The sequence below is a fragment of the Triticum dicoccoides genome, chromosome 3A (assembly GCF_002162155.2).
Source record: "Triticum dicoccoides isolate Atlit2015 ecotype Zavitan chromosome 3A, WEW_v2.0, whole genome shotgun sequence".
Lineage (NCBI taxonomy): Eukaryota > Viridiplantae > Streptophyta > Magnoliopsida > Poales > Poaceae > Triticum > Triticum dicoccoides.
In genome coordinates this window covers 3,289,148-3,307,354 of record NC_041384.1, presented here as the reverse complement: position 1 = coordinate 3,307,354, position 18,207 = coordinate 3,289,148, and the positions used below count along the sequence as shown (strand labels likewise).

General features: G+C 43.8%; 1 long non-coding RNA gene across 1 annotated transcript; it reads right to left on the bottom strand.

The window, feature by feature from the left end:
* Window positions 1–2,730: 2,730 nt before the first annotated feature.
* LOC119270870 lies at window positions 2,731–3,404 on the bottom strand. Its single transcript, XR_005134334.1, has 2 exons — window positions 3,272–3,404; window positions 2,731–3,149 (listed from the first exon to the last, which is right to left on the bottom strand). It is a non-coding gene; the product is annotated as an uncharacterized LOC119270870 (long non-coding RNA).
* Between the last annotated feature and the right edge of the window lie 14,803 nt (window positions 3,405–18,207).

Below are 18,207 nucleotides of genomic sequence, written 5' to 3'. Positions count from 1 at the left end.
CTCACAAAGAGGCTGGAGGCCGGCTCATGGAGAAGGCCCAGACTGGGTAAACCCAACCAGGAAGATCACGACCTGGCTGACGAACCTTGCCAGGAGAAGACCCGAACTAGACTCCATCTTCAAATTGAAAGGAGACTAGTTGTAATCCTACTAGGACTCTACATGAAGGCGCCCCTTCAACTTATATAAGGAAGGGAAACGCACCCCAAAGGGGGGTAGACAGAAAAGTATTAGACAAGTAGCAAAATAGCACCATTGTAATCAAGATCATCACCATCATCAATATCAATTAAGCAGGATGTAGGCTTTTTCCAACATCACGAGGGGCCGAACCTGGGTAAAACTTGTGTCTCTTAATTCCAACCAACCCCGTTCAACCTACCACCTAGGTGTGAGGGCCTCACCACTAAGTCATTTCACAAGGACATATTGCCGTGACAAAACTACGATAAGCAGGCTCAAGGTATAAGCTAAAATAGCACCATGCTATCAAATTTATTTTGCGTATTGTTTTATGATATAATGCTAATACCTGAGCCTTTGGTTTTGATAGCCGTAGTGACAGAGCTTGAGGCTCTTAAGGTTGAGCTAAGTAGAGCTCGGCGTGAGGCGGAGCAGCAAAGGCTGCAGCCACTCGGGCCGAGAAGGAGCTAGCCGAAGAAAGGGTAACTCGGGGAAAGGACCAGGCCCGGGTCATCAAGGTCAAGGACACCCTAAAAGGCATGTACGTTGATCACGACGCCTTTCAGGTAGAGGAGAAGAAGGTGACCATGGAGCTCAAGAACCTGAGCCCGGCATACGCTGAGGTCCAGACCCAGGCCCGGGCGGACCGCAAAGTGCTGCAGCAAGTGAAGCAAATCGTTGTTGGTAAGCCGTTTTTTGCATCAGTGTGTTTTTTGCCGCAAGGGGTTCATTGAGGTCACCCAAGTATGGTGATCCGCAGAGGCTTTCGGGGACCTCATGAGGAGCGCTTCAGACGTCGGCCGCTACTTCGGTGCTCAAGAGGTCCATGCCACGGAGAAGGCATTCTAGAATCTGTTCCAGGCACCATCGTACCCAGAGCTGCTCAATAACCAAATGAAGCTACTCATGGAGCTTTTTCGGATGGAGAAGCCGGCACTGCAAGATGTTTACGTCCAGCTCTGGCCCGCGGCAGCGCTGCATAGCATCTTCTTCGGTCCAGAGGCTCACCTGCGAGAGGTCGGCCCTCAGGTGAATCACTGGAGGGCATCCAATGGGCGTATTCTTGCATGGCGACTAACTATCGGCGTAGTGATGTGACGCTCATGGCCTCGGGCCCCCTGAAGGGAAGAATCAGACCGTGGAGGAGTACTTGATTGGGGTGATGGAGGGAGCTCAGATCACTGAGGAGCGGTGTCCCAAGGACACATTATACTTCGGAATGACAAAGTTAGCACGATGTAAATACATGCTTTTTGTTTGGTAATAAATGTGGCTTTATGTTCCAATGTACGAGCGTATATATTTATTTGCCCTTATATTTTTACTCTTGTGTGACCGAATTGGCTTTAGAGGCAAGCACAGGATACAAAGGGTGTTTCATGTGCAGTTTCAACCCTTAGCCGATGTCTTGGTTCCCAAAGGCGGTCCACACATATGAAACGAGGTAATCGGACTATTTTGGTTTCATAGCTTTCACTTAGTCTTTAAGATCTTAACTGTGGGTACTAGCGAATAGCCCCCGATGTGTGAAGTGTTCGGCAACTGGTCGGGGTTTAAGCCGCTATTCACTTCCGCCTATTTGAAGAAAAGCCCCTCGTTTTACGTGGATGATCTGCAACGAACCTTTGTTGGACACTATCTTCCCATTGCCGAATAGTTTACGCTTACAAGGACAGTTAGTTTTCGCCTTTCTCCACTGAACCGCTGATACAATTGAAATGTCGGCGCAGTCATAGTGGTTCTCCCTTTACACTCTTAGCCGAATGGGTCGTGAGCGTTAGAGGCAAGCACAGGAGCCGGGAAACCCAACTATTGATACTACTACAACTGGCAAGATACAGATTTCTAGAGAAGGACATAGCAACATGATACTACTACAACTTCGATTCATTCACGCTAGACCACATAACCACCTCATACGACTAGCAAGATAGAGATGTCTAGAGATGCAAGGTGGCACAATCTGGTGCAACCAATTAGTTAATCCATTGGACGCGGATGCTTGGATTTGCCTCCTATCAGTCATTGGATGGAGGTAATTCAACGGATGGTATTCAAATTTATTCATGCACTATATAGGGTGTCACCTCAATATATTCAAAGATCCTAGACATCTATGAGGTATCACCTCTTATTTTGAGCTTCTTTTTGTTGGATTGAATCTTGCTCATGCTATGATTTTACCTATATTAGATTGAATCTTTTGGGAATCAATGAGATTTAATATGATGCATGTCTAGTATAAATTTGAAAGACACCCGAGGTGATGTCTAGCATCATTTATGGGGTTGCCTGAAGCAACATGGGCATGCTCAGTACATTAAGATTAAGGATACAACTATGAGGTGTTCTTAGTAATACATTTGAGGTCTCATCCCACTTTGATCTGACAAAAGATGGAACTTATGTGTGATTCTTTACCCCACTTTTTAGGGTATATCGTAAATTTTCATCAAGGCTCATTTAATTTATTCACATTGATTACCAAACCTAGTAAATAAACATATGATTTCTTACTAGGATGATGCATGCGAGTGAAATATCAAATGTTGCTAATAAGCACTCAAAAATCTGTTTAGTTTAAGGATACATCAAACAGTAATTAGGTATAATTGTGTAACATCATAATTTGAATACAATGGTCTGGAATAAAGAAATAAATAGAAGGTGATATAGTATTCACCATGATTGGTGTTACAACATGTTTGACGTCAATCATTAAAACCGATGTAAATTTATAAATAGTAGTAACTTGGTAGAAGAAAGTCGCATGTTGCCTCCCTAATGATCACAAGTCTTAGGGTAACATTCGCACTTGGCACCCATTAGTCTTTTAAACCTCTTCCGACATTGTCCATCATCCCATCCGTCTTTCACACAACTATCTCGACACATTCCATTTTGATCAGGATGGCATTTATTCCAATGGTTGTGATAGCACATGTTTTCGGTAGATGAAACCTCATCTATGGATAAATAGACAAGGTTAGGAGAAGTAATATGAATGAATGTGTCCAACAATGTTGATATGTCATTGCACAACATGAAACTTCGGCAAAATGCTGATACTATGGATAATTATACTTACTACATGTAGCCATAAGGCAGAAAAGAATCAAACAACACATGGTTGTCTTCCTCCAGGCCTCCATGGTATAATGGGATAATGTCGGTGATTTTTCTGAGAGAAGGCAAAAGATGTTGTGAAGATGGTGTGTGTTTTGGTTTCTATCATTTGGAGGTTCTTATAATGTCTGTGCCCTATAGATAGTATAAATAGTTAGGTCGTAAGGCCAAGAGGAAAGCAAGGAAGCAAAATTAACCGGAGGAATACAACTAAGTGAACTAAACTTGGCACACGTCTTACAACTTAAAATAAATAGTATATCTATCACCTATCTAAGTTTAGCTTGTTGAACTGAATCATTCCTCACATTGACAGGTGATAAGTGCATTACTATTTATATAGCATCCAAACTAATATTGACGGTAAAGCACATTGGCTACAAAAGGGAACCAATGACATCTTCTTAATTTATCTATGTTTTTTGTTCTATTCATTCCATAATTCTATTAATTACAAATATATTCAAATTTATTTGGACCAACATATTAATCTATTTTGTAGAGCTAGTTCATGTTTTCAATACTTATGCTTTAAGTGAAAGTAGGTTTTTGGAGTTCCAGGGGAAGTCTGGAAAATTAGGAGGTTCAATTTAATAAAGGAAGGGAATCAAAAGTCCAAGGAACAAGGTCGGGAAGGACATTGGTGCATGGACACCCTGCCTAGGTTCTTATGCACACCCTGTCGGGGTTGATTTCTGATACCCTTGGTATATATACACCTCAAAAAAACATGGTCATATTTATCATATTTTTTTGTTTGGTGGCACTTCGCAACCCAATTCCATCATATCTATAGTCATATTAAGGTAAGCTTCCTGAACGAGGAAAGATCGCTATCTTAGTTAACATTGATAATTGATGCTCTCATGGCAATATGTGAGGTGCCCATCAACAACATGAATCATTGTGCTCTCATAATAATATGTTAGGTTATTCTTTATCTTTCATTTTTCCAAAAACAGGTAAAAAACCCATGTTTTAACTTCTTCAGATGGCATTGACATTGTAGTCTTAACAACATGGCACCTCATAATGTTTCCGATACCATGTGATTGAGTGGGTTGGCTATAGGGGAGTCCATAACTAACCACAGGGAAATGTTTGCAATCATAAAACCATCCCACGTGATTTCTAAACCAAGAATCATATGAGAATATGGAGTCAATCACTAACAATTCGTTTCATTAAATTGCTTGTGATGGCATAACTATCTCTTGTTGTTTCTTCCCATATACCATTTGCGATGATACTAGTCATCACACACGTTACATGTCAGATGGAACGTGTGCATTGTACTGTCAATAGCACATGCAAAAGTTCAAAAAATCACTTTAATCTAGTTATGTATTGCACATGTTACATTCTAGGTGAACCGTGTGATTTAATATGTTCATAAAACATGTATTCTTTTAATAAATTGTGGGATTTGATGTAACCATAAATTTCTTCATTGGATCACAACCCAACAGACGCCTTGAGATGTAACACTCAGTGTACTCCTTTGGAAAGCACTAACCGGAAAGGCATTTAGTTACACAACAATATTAAATGCTGCAACATGGCAAGGCGGTGAAAAAGAAGTAAACTACTCTATCTGGTCATATTAAATGAGGTGGGAAACATTTAGATAGCAACCCTCAAAAATACCTCATGGCATTTAATGAGGATAATTAAGGTTCTTCTCTAAACTGTATTATAGGAGCTGCTAACATGAAACTCAATGGTATATGTGAAAATAAAGTTAATTAGCTATGATTTAGTTGCAATCTACACATTTGTACTTTACTAAACCATATATAAAATTTTTGATCCGAAATGAAGTTAATTAGTTACGAGTTTAGCAATTTTACAAGGGTATTTGAGCAATTTTAATTCAGACACCAAGTTAAAAATTGTTGACATATGTGAAAATAACTTATTAAGAAACTTGACGAAATTCTAAGAAACTTACATATATAACATATTTTAATCGGACCAATGGTTTAAAAGTTATAACATATGCATAGAAATGGCATTTTTAAGAATCTATAAAATACAGAAATAACTAATATAATTAACAAGACTAACACAACTGAGCATCAGATATTAAATCGCACCCATAGGCGGTGTGTTGGGGATATTACTATTGGGTGTAAACCGGCCAAGAGAGGCTGGGTTAACTTCATCAGTAGTTGGTTATGCTTGAAGCCCATGAAGATAGATGAGGATGTTGTGTAAGGCCCAGGACCGTTTTAAGGCCTGCAGCTGTAAACCGGCTTTTGGTATGTAACTTGTATTGTAAGATAGAAGTAGTGGAGACGGAACCGGACACGCTTATGAGCCGGTCTCGGGACTCCTTAAATCGACGGGCGTCAACCCATGTATATAAGGGGACGACCCGGCGGCGGTTTAGGACAACAGACAACAACTCGAGACTTAGGCGAAGCATATTCGCTCCCTGGTCATCAAGACCCCATAAATTCCATCACAAATAGACGTAGGCTTTTACCTTCATCGAAGGGGCCGAACTAGTATAAACTCTCTTGCATCCCTTGTCCACTTTAAACCCTTCAAGCTAACCCGTAGCGATGGTTCCACGACTAAGTCCTTTCAAGAGGACATCTGCCGTGACAAAACCACGATAGTTGGTGCCCACCGTGGGGCTATCACACGATGGTCTCAAGTTCTTGGAGGGCAACTTTGAAGGACTCAAGGGTTACGCCGTGGGCCGGATGACCAAGAGTCATCGCGGCAAGCTCTACATCGACGATGCAGGATGGGGCCCCGAGGCCGGCTCAATTGAGTACGGGTACCGGGTCCCCTTTGGTGGCATACACGTCTTCATCGGCAAGATCGGTGAACCGGGCCCTGAGCCGGACATCTGCGCTGACCTCGTCAAAATGGCTCAGCGTGCAGGATCTGCCCGGGTCAAGCCGGCCATGAAGCGTGCCTTCGTGGGAGTCATCCATGGAGGGGAATACGAGGATAGATCGGAATCTGGTGGTGAGACCGTCGTTTATTCCGGCGACGAGTCATCGACCGGAGAGACCGAGTCGTTGTATCAATTACAAGATGGCCGGATTGGGGGCTGTTCCGATGGCGACAGTATTCCGGACCCTTCTGATCCGCCAAACCGGGTTGGAATATTCATGGTCGGTACACACTACAAAAAAAAACACTTCCGTGATGATACGTGTTTGTCACAGTAGGTCGCTTTTTTTGTCATGCATGTACATCCATGACAAATTTATGACAGAATCAAGATAGTCATACCTGTGCTGTCGTAGAAGTGTTCCATGACATTACCAAAATTATCATCACGGAAGTGTCCACTTCCATGACGATAAATCGCGCGTCACAGAAGTGCTTTCGTCAAGGGTGACCGACACGTGGCATCCACTGTAACGGAACGTCGTTAAGCTATCGGGTCGGGTTTTGGATCCGATAACCCGTTAACAGCCCCGACCAATGGGAAATTTCCACGTGTAAAATTCTTATTGGCCTGACGAAACACGTGTTAGCTCGTCAGTGGGTCAGAGAGGCGCCTATGATATGTCGACACGTGGCACGGCCCAACAGAGGCCCATTCCTGTGAAAAGGCCGGTCCGCTTGACTTGGTCAAAAGGTGGAGGGCCGGCCCAAGGAAAGCCTGTTAACGGCCTATTCGCATATAGCCCATTTACAGCCCGCTAAGCCTAGGCCCGTTACGCCCAATCTGAATTAGGCCCAGTAGCGTCATCTGGGCCGTCCAATATGATTCCAGCCCGTTTTCACTTCTGGCCCATGTATAGCCCATGACGTCTTTTGGCCCATATGAAGAGCTTTGTAACTCTTGGCCCATTAGCGGCCCGTGCTGAAACTGGCCCGTAATGAACAGTGTATTACTTTACACCCATTAACGGCCCGTGGTGAAACTGGCCCATAATGAACAGTGTATCACTTTATACCCATTAACGGCCTGTTATTCCATTGGGCCGTTTCCAACCCAAGTTAACTTTCGGCCTTCTGAGGGCCCATTTATTCTTGGGCTCATTTGCAGCATTCGGTTATTTACGGCCCATTACTGTCATTTTCTGCTTGTGGGCCAAATTCAGCCCGTCGTTACAGTCGGCCCGTTTGTGGTCTGTTAATACGTTGGGCCGTTTTCATAGCGTCATCAAATACGGCCTATTAATGATGGCCCGTTACGGTCGGCCCATGAACGGACGATTCCAACTCTAGACCGTTTACGGCCATAATGCGGCCTGTTATTGGCCCATGTTTGGCCAATCGATCATACGGCCCGTATAAGGCCCATTGATGATACGGCCCGTAGAAGGCCCATTGTTTCTCTGGCCCGTAGAAGGCCCACTGTTTCTATGGCCCGTAGGAGGCCCAGTGTCACTACAGTAAATATTAGCCCAAAGTTATTGTGGCCTAGTTTTAAAAAATAGGTTATTGCAGCCACTAGTTAACCGCGGAAAAAGAACTGCAATGACTACAAGCAAACAAATAAACAAGACAACAAGGAAATAAATAAGCAAGCAACTAACGCTAGGCTATCACGGCTATTATACATATTACATCCGCTGGGCATCAAAGTTCGCCACCAGTGCAAATATAGGGAACAAAGCAGCATATCATATACACTGGCCGTCAAAATTGGCCACCAGTGCAAATAAACGCGGCAGCAAAACAAGAGCATCACTGAAACAACTTCAGAAGAGCTCAAGAAACGTTATCCTGGGTATCCACCATGCTGGCAATAAGCTTAGCAAGCTGATTAGCTTTGTCTTGTTTGGCGCTAAAATCCTCCAACGCTTGCTGTTGCACCAGAAAGTATGCATCTGAATGCTCCAGGGACTTCCGCAGTCCTTCCGCTTCTTGTCGCAGCACATCTGATTGATGTCTTTCAGCTTGTAGTTGAGACTCAAGAAACCGAACTGATTCAGACAGTGAGTTTGAATAGCTTTTGCAAGCGGTAGTGGCCAGTAACTCCAACACTAAACCAAGAGAGGATGTATCACTATCCTGAACCTTATCTGCATTACTTCCTTTACCGTTGCTTAATAAGGCACTCTTCCCCAATATTCTGTCAGCATTCTAAAAGAAGAAACAAGCACACACATAACAAGTTTAGCATGTACTACTATATGAAACTCATTTCGGTGAACCAGTTCATTGGTAAGGTTGACAGGATTAAACTACCAAGTCTTCTATTGCCAAGTACTAGTACATAATAAAAGCATCAAACAAACATATATCTATGTCCTATGGTAGCAATGGAATCTTAGATTAGAACAGTTGTTCTTCAGGTTTAGGCACTTGTTCTACATGAACAGAGTACAATAAGACGCAAGAATATAATACTTAAAAATAGAAAATGAGCTCATAGACCTTACCACAATCTTGGTTCGGGACCAGTACAGAACAAGGCGTTCCCAGTCATCGTGCAGTAAATGTGTCTCAGGAGAACGTAAGGGAATTTGATGAGTTTCTTTGCCGGTGAAGTACATTTTCTTCAGGTAATTCCGATACTGCCACCAAGAATTCTTGAAGATAGCAGAGGTATTAGCACAGGTTACCTCATCATGAGTTTCCAAATCGGTCCTTCTCTATAAAGAAAAATGGGAAAATTTGCTGTATTATAACCATCATGGAGGTAGGATGTATGGGACGAAGCAAAGTAATTGCCATGAATAACATTACTTACACATAACTCCTGGATAAACACCTGCAACTGGAATTTTCCTTCATCTTCAGTATAATATTTCCAAGATGGGAAGATACGCACATACGATTTAACAACATCAAATGAGATAGATGCTAAACTACGACTAGCTGGTTGTGTTTCCTCCACAGGAATAGGCGTATTAACTGGTGGAGTTGGGGTTCGCCGTGATAGTACTAGCCCTTTGGGCACTGGAGCTGTCTTACTAACTGCTCTTGTTTGGGAGCTCTGTGGTGGAGATGGTGCTATGTCAACAAGAACTGGGTTACTATCGGCTGGGGTTGGGGTTAGATTGGGTGAAGCTAGTTCTCTGCCCATCGTAGTATGGGTACAATCTGTGAGAGTTTGGGTTATGTGTGGTAGGGCTTGTTCTTGTGCATGTACAACCGTGGTGCTATCTCCACCAAGAGGTAGCACTATTTTATTCGAAGACCGTGTTTTTAGTCCGCTAGATACTAGCATCACCCGCTCCAATTCAAATGGCTGATAAACAGGAAACATAGTTGAATGTACAAACATTGTATGAGAGACAGATGCAATAGATAGTGTGGAAAAAAGAGGGCATGAAATAGTTGACATGTATATTGTTTAACTAAAACGGATAGCATGACATAATTTCACATATGTGATGTCTATCTAAACTGGATAGCATAGCATAACATAATTCAAAGATATGATGAATAACTAAACAGGATCGCATGACATAATTCACCTACATGTTATCTAAGTAATCAGGATCACATCATTTAATTCACATATGTGATTTATATGCTAAATAGAGGGCATTCGATATGATGTCTAAACTAAGAACATGGTGTTGAATATTGTGTATATGATGTCTAAACTATGCAATGCAAGACACTGTATGCATGATATGAGCAGTATAACCGTGCCAAGTTAGAGCATACACCTCAGTGGGGGAATAGGATTGGTCAACTGTCTCTGAATCCATATCTGAGGAGCTATCGGGACCCAACAAGAGATATGCTTCGACAGGTAGCACTGTCTGCTCTGAAGGCCTTGTTTTCACTCCAGATTTTTCCATCTCCCACCCAAATGGCTGATTCACAGGAAGAGTAGTTTAATGTACAAACATTGTCAACAAATGGAAATGTAATGACGAAAAGGAAGGGCAAGATATCATTCAAATATATGATGCCTGGTTGAACAGGATGGCATTGCACATTTCACATATATTATGGCTGGCTAAAAGACATGAGACTGCATAATTCCCATATATGATATAGAAACTAAACAGGTGGCATTACAGACCATGTCTAAACTAAGCAGATGACATATATGATGTCAAAAGTAGGCACTGCAAGGCAACATATGCATCATATGACTAACATCATCATGCCAAGGTAGATCAAACACCTTGGGGGGTAAATAGGAGTGGTCAGCGGCGTCCGAATCCGCCTCAGAACAGATATCTTCCTCTAGATTACAATCTGGAGAGGGGTGGGGAGGGTTTGCCATTGAACCCACCATGGAGCGATGTCTGCATGACATTGTATTGCCGCGCAAAACTCTTCTCTTTTTCTCTACATGTTCAGCATGACTGTGTACAATATCTGACATGCATATGAAAAAAATATGGTGAGATTATGTAAGGAGAGCATGCAAAAATTTAGAGTGATGGTTACAACCAGTGGATCGATCTTTTTCCATTGAACCAAAATAGCCCTAATGGATCGATGTGAATGTATAGTAATAAGTGATGCAACAAGTGTACAACCTCTTTGCAGTAGCCGTGTCGACCTCAGCATCATTGGGTTGGTCGCTGAAGCAGTTGAGGCAGAGGTGGCTATCGGAGGTGTGGAGGAAGATCTGAGGAACCTGTAGACGGCGTCCAAGGCACTGCTCTATTGTGATGGATCGTTCTGTCGCTGGAGCAGCTCCGGTGAGCCGTAAGACGTCAAGGCTGAAGCAGCACAAGACAGACATCGTTAATCTCAAGTGGGATTCTAATAGCATCTTCAATAGATGATGTAAAATGGATGTAAAATTAACATCACCAAAAACCACCTTACTATAACAGATGAGGTAAAAACTGTTGACTCTGAACTTAACTGTCGAAACTGAAATTTACTGTGGAATATGAATGCTACTGTCGAAACTGAACGCAATGGTAGTAGAGAGGCACTTGACATGTAGTTTAGGGAGGGCCTACAGTTCATCTTCAACCTGCACCCCCCTGAGCCACCAGCCACCACCGGCCGAACCGCCGGCCCCAGCGCCGCCTCGCCGCCCCGAAACAACTCGCCACCGCCGCCCCGGCCAGCCCTCTAGCCCCCCCCACCGTGAACCCTAAGATAGATAGTGGGGTACCTCTCGGGCTATCTCATCCCCACGATAGACGAGGTTAAGGCGGCGCTGTGGGGATGGAGCAGCCGCGATAGACGAGGCGATCGTCGGAGCAGCTCCTTGGAGGTGGAGGACGAGGCGGATGAACCGGCGGGACAGCGAGATGGACGACGGATCCTCATCCAGGGAGGTGGACGAGGGACGTCGAGCTGTTGTGGTGGACGATGTCGTCGGGGAAGAGGCTCCGGCTGGGTAGCGGTGATGTGGCGGACGGAGAAGGGTGGGGTTTCACGGCTGGAGTGGAGAGGTTATGCCAGCCTGGGATTTCAAATGGTGAAAAGGGGGCGATGGGAGGGGTGAAGCAAGACTTAGGAACACGCTTCTCCAAAATGTAGGGTGTGTTACAAAATTACCCCCACTGATTTGAACTAGCGGCCCTTTCCGCTCAGGGTTAGAAGGGGGATTTCGTGTGTCGGGATTTGGCAGCTGGAGGGAGTTTTCGCGTGTGTTGTAATTTTGGGATAGCAAGGCGCGGGTTGTGAAGGCGCCAGTTTTCGGAGCACGATATCTGAATTTTCGGGATATAACAAGAAGCGGGTTGAATTTTAGGGACAAGCCTAACGTGTCGTCATATTGTACTTGTACATACCAAATCAATTCGCACTTCCCTCAACCAAAAATAAAACGAAAAAAATAAAACTATTCACACCACACAAAGAGGGAGTCTTGCCCCGTTTTACTATACAAATGCTATTCAAAGCTACTCCCTCCTTCCATCTATATAGGGCCTAATGCGTTTTTCGATGCTAACTTTGACCAAATATTAGAGCAATGATATATGACATGCAACTTACACAAAGCACACCGTTAAATTCGTCTGTGAAAGGTTCTTTCAATGATATAATTTTCACATTGTGCATGTCATGTACTATTAATCTTGTCAATAGTCAAAGGCGGTCCTAAAAATCTCATTACACCCTATATGGATGGAAGGAGGGAGTATGAATCCATGTTATGTCCGATTAAATTTTTTCGCTTGCTGTATAATGCATGTAACCTACTCATACCAACATTTTAGTGCATTCCAAATGACTATACTACCGCTGCAATTCGAACCAAATTTGAATTCGTTTCTCTATTTCAATAAGAATCTACAATCATGATTGTTGCCAACTTCAACCATCAAAGTTTCCTTGCTATCCGCCAGATACAAATCAGACGGCCTATAATGCAGGATGGCAGGCACACCATCATCAACAACTCCGTTTTTATAAGAGTAGAGATAAAATATATTAAATGTAGTATACCATGTTCATAACCACACCATGTTTATCACCGTTATATATATTCACACATCCGTCAGTTTTAAACACTATGATAAATTCTTCAAATATCCGAATTCGCTTTTTATAATGAAGTATATATGATCTCTAAGACTCTTTTACACCCACACAACCCTCTTATCTTTGTAGCTAGAGCTAACTTTCCCTTGTGCATGCACACACCTGCATCCATCTCACCCTCCCTCAGCATTCTCTAGCTCCATCGCGTAAATTCGTGTTTTCACTTTAGGTCATTCACCCACGGTGTGTGTAGGCCCCCCAACTCCTTTATGGCACACATCATTCGATATGCCTGTCTAGACAGGTGTGCCTAGCACAAACACAAGCTTCCTCTCTTCTCTTGTCACCGTCCATGCCTCACTCCCACCACTCTTTTCATCGTTCTCGTACTCGCACACTCCTCCCCCTCTATATAGTATGCCTCTCGTACCACCTCCTACATGCATCCCTCTCTCTCTCTATCCTTCTCCTCGTGCCTCATTTGCTTCTAACACACACATGCATGTATACTGATCGATCTCCCAACATATACCTAGATCGACTTTAACTACCCCCCATCGATCGACGTACCTCACAAGTCATGTCTCTCCTTTCTCTTACAAAGGGCGATTGATCTTCCTATGTAGTTATGTCTGCTTACCACAGCCACATCGTCCCCCCTCATCATTCGTGCATGCCTCCTGACCCGTCTCTCACACGCACGTGCACAGACAACAAGCAGCCATCTCCTCTCTTATTGATATGGCGGGCGTGCCCTCTGTTTGTCTAGCAAGCCTATCCCACCATTTTTAGAAGCAACTCCACTACCACCCCCTCCAACACTGTAGCTCCGTCTCTCTCCCAACCTTATTCATCTCCTGCACATATGCATGGATGTCGATCGATCTCCCTGAATACATGAGGCAGATCGATCTCCTTAATACATGAGGTAGGTCTCTCTCCTCCTCCACATATATACCAGCCATTGTACCTCTATAGTTAATTGGGCCTCCCTCTTCCCCCACCACACACCGATAGTCGAGCGCTGCAGGTAGGTATCCATGCCTCAGAGACAAACTGCACATGTCCCATCTCACGTTCCAGTAGGCCAGCCACTCTATATCTTTGACGTGGGCACACACAAATTCGATGGCACTCTTTATCGATCGCGCGCGCGCACACACACACATCATCCCTCTCTTCGATTCTATGGACACCTCAAGCCGATGATACCTCCACTCTCTTCTCGTGGATCGTCCCCTCTATATATATGTTATATCCAGGACTCTATTTCACACACATTGCATATGTTAAATTTTTCGATTGACGCCCCCCCCAAAAAGAACTCTCAAGAACCCACACACTATATCTCTCTAGGTTTGTATCTCTCTCACACAACCCCACGTAGGTGGTGTACGTATACAAGAAGAGAATAGGTGCACCGTGCACGTACTCACGCTTCGTGCCCAGCCACACCCGCGTGGGTACACGGTGAAGCTCATTTCTTTATGAAATGGCAGCCCATGTGCTAATTTGAACGCCTGTAGCGGTTGTTTACGTAGGGAGGTCGTGTACCACGCGTGCACAAAACAAAGTTCGACTTGACGCGTTGCCGCGTTATTTTTAAATAAAGTTATAGCGCTCAATGGCACGTACATAGAATATAAAACGATTTTTATGGAGGAAAATGTAGTCCGCTCTTCAGAGTATCTCACACAAGGCTCCGGTGGCCTCTCTCTCTCACCGTTGGTCACTGATCCGGCCGCATCCCGTCCGCCGGGGGAAAGGAAGTGCGGTGGCCTCTCTCTCTCTCTCACCATTGGTTACTGATCCGGCCGCATCCCGTCCGCCGGGGGAAAGGGAGTGCGGTGGCCTCTCTCACTCTCTCACCGTTGGTCACTGATCCGGCCGCGTCCCATCCGCCGGGACAAAGGGAGGAAGTGCATCGTTTCTCCGTTAGACGGCGCCGAGGCAGCACGTCCCGATCTGCGGTACACGCCGTTCTCTCTGACCAAGCTCCGGCGCGGTAGGGCCTACGCCACCTGCGCGCAGATTCCACCCGCCGCCACTCACCTAGTTACATCCCGACGACCTCTAGGTATCCCCTCCGGCCTTGCTCCCTGCCTGTTTTCCCACGTCGCTGCATGTGGATCTTCCACAGTTCTTTGCCCAAAACGTAGCTCGTCCGGCGTACTTTCCATATTACATTCTCGTCCTCACACCGCTTTAGACAAACACAACCGTGTTGTTATCTTCCCTTAGGACAAGGAATATGCTTCTTTTTTGTCGTCGCATGTGTCATCAACTGTTATTGGCCAGTAATTGTTTCCTTTCTACCTCTTTTTTGCAAACAGGGCTATCCATTTCACCTCGTTGCTATTGCGACCTTTTGGTGAACTGCACAAATCACTTTTTTCTTAAGAGTGTTTTATGCAGTTGTACTGAAATGTCACACGGGCAACATCTTTACATTTTAGTGCGACTACACAAAGGGAGATTGGTTTTGCTCTATCCTCCTCATCCAACTCCGAGCCTAATCTTATCCAACTAGTTAGTCTTAAGAGAGACTACAAAGGTGACCGGCTTCTATTTGTGTGTTTATTGTTTCATCAGCAGTTCTCTATTATCGTAATCACACTTGATATCTTTGGAATAGGGACGCTCAACTCCATTTTAGTGGAACTGCACAAAATGATCAGAATGTTGCATGCTCCAAACAACTACTTTTTTCCCAACATGCCTTGTTGATTTAGACAGAGCTGCGGGGACGTTGCTGCCAATGAAAGCATGGATCAATTTTAGTTTAACACCTTCTCACAACTTTGTCTTCAGTTGTGATGTAATTATTAGCTTTGATCTGCTAATAATTAACATGCATTAGCAAGGAAGTTAGTTTTTTATTGTTTCCGAAAGAGCATCGATGGCAAGACACGCGAAACAAAAGCTGAAAGCTCACACCATTGTACAATTTCATGTCACTGGAAAATTATTTGTATAGTACGTCAATTATGTAAACAAATGATGGAAGCTTGATAGCATTGCCAGAAGCCTCTTCATCATCCGGGTCCATGTGCCATGCACAAAATTATACTCCTTTGTTCCTAAATATTTTTATTTTTAAAAATTTCAAACGGGCATATTTTAGAGTGTAGATTCACACATTTTGCTTCGTATGTGTACTCCCTCCGTTCCTAAGTATTCTATTCGTCTTAACAGAGATTTCAACGAGTGACTACATACGGCGCAAAATGAGTGAATCTACACTCTAAAATATGTCTATATACATCCTATGTGCTAGTCCATTTGAAATCTCTAAAAAGACAAATATTTGAGTAGTCACTCGTTGAAATCTCTAGAAAGACAAATACTCCGGAGTATATTTAAGAACCGAGGGGGTAGTGCACAACCGCATAGGAGACTCAGCCCGGTCGTTGCGCTGCATTAATAGTGAGCAATGAGCATTCAAATCATAAGCCCCACCTTTCCCACTGTAAGTTGCTCTGAAGAAGCAACCATCAATATACTCTTCTTTGAATGCGCTCATACTACTCCATCCGTCACTGTTTATACAGCACGCTTCAGAAAAAAGAAAAAAAAATCTGTGGGGCCAAGAAGACTAGCGATCGGCCTGAAAATAGCATTGGTAGTTATAGCACGGCGTCTATTACTAGAGGGAATAATGCGTACACACATGCATGCAGTGCTTCCACCCCGGGTACACACATGCAAGCACTCCGTAGTAGTACAGTACATGGAGAGAAAATTGTGGACTTGATTGCGGTTACCACGCCCTAATTAATTGAGCATTAAACCAAACAGGTCTAAAGTCTCTCTGGTGGTGGAAATGCATTGAGAGAAATGCATCATAATGAAGCGCGCTCTGTAAACTGTGATAGAGGGTGGAGTAGTATGAAGGTGCAAAACCAAGTACGCATACTAGTACTACGCTTGGCTCTTTTCCCCTTCGTGAAGTCGAACAATGATGGTACTCCGCATGTTGGGTACTACAGTGTATGCCTCTGACAATCTGACACCGAATGGACTGATGCATGTCCACAGAGGGTAGGTTGCATTAGTCAAAAGGCATAAGCGAGCTTCACCTTGTCCCGCAAGCTTGATGGGACACACCAAAAAGTAGTGCTAGTCCATACTCCCTCCTTTCCGGTTAATATGGCTTAATCTTTTTTGCGGGTAAATGAGAGAGCTTTATTCATATATAAGCATTCTTAGGACGATCAGCAAAGACACTGGTCACTAGGAAGCGAGGTACCCCGCAAAAAATAAGTACGAAGCGAGGTGTTTCATCAAGCTAGCTCTTGGCCACATTCAAAGTGCAGCAAGCACGGTTCGCACGAAGATGCGCCACAAGGTTTGCTGACCTGTTTACATGCTGAATAACAAAAAAAGAGGAAATATTACTGAGCGCTACTATTTGTAACAGGATATGAGCCAGAATTAAACGAGAATTGTGGCGAGTGTTCCATGTAATCAACTTCCATTATCACATGCGAGAACCCTCGAAGAGAACCAAATGTGTTGAAGATTGCTTTATCACATTTTAAAATTACACTAGTGCAGAACCGGGCAATAGCACCGGTTCGTAAGGCCCTTTAGTGCCGGTTCGGTAACCGGCACTAAAGTGTGGGCACTAAAGCCCCCCCCTTTAGTACCGGTTCAGCACGAACCGGTGCTAAAGGGCAACCACGTGGCACGAGCCAGCTTCGGGGGTAGGGAGCCCTTTAGTACCGGTTGGTGACACCAACCGGTATTAAAAGGTTGGGGGGTTTTTGGGTTTATGATTTATTTTTCATTTAATTGTGTTTTCCATTTAATTCTTTTTCGTTTGCTGGTATCTTACGATGCTACATATTGTACACATTATGCATATATATAAATATAATGTCTAGTAGAACAGATCATATATATATATATATATATATATATATCATCGAATGTCTCACAACCACCATTATAATTAATTCACACATAGATACACACATGTATATATGTATACAATTAGGTAGCTATATACAATTTCTCCTAATTGGTGCCTTCGGAGCCAGTGGCATTAGCCTAATTGGTGCCTTCGGAGCATGATGACAATTGGAAGTGGTTCATGGGGGCGGTAGCGGGTAATAGTATTCTCCTTTGGGATCTATGACCCGGTCGAGCAAAAATCCTGCTATTTCCTCTTGATGTGCTTGTACGCGCTTCATTGGTAGGAGCTTCTCCCACACCTCTGTGAACTATTAAGAAGGAGATCAATATGCATGTGTATTAGTTGTGTGACTAGATATCGATAATGGTGTAAAAATTGTGAATAGTGTTCTGACAAACGTACCCATTCCTGTCTTTGAGATCTGCTCCTTACGGACGCCATCATGCGAATGTTCTCGCAAACGCAGTATGCACACAGATCAGTCCCCTGCGCCTACTCAAGGGCCTTTACGAGATGGAATTTGATCAGATAATAATTAATCAAGCATGATAATTAAAGAGATGGCAGCTAGCTAGCTAGTACTACTTAATTACTTACCTTGGGTCGAAACCATTTCAGATTTCGATTCCATTTGCCTGGAG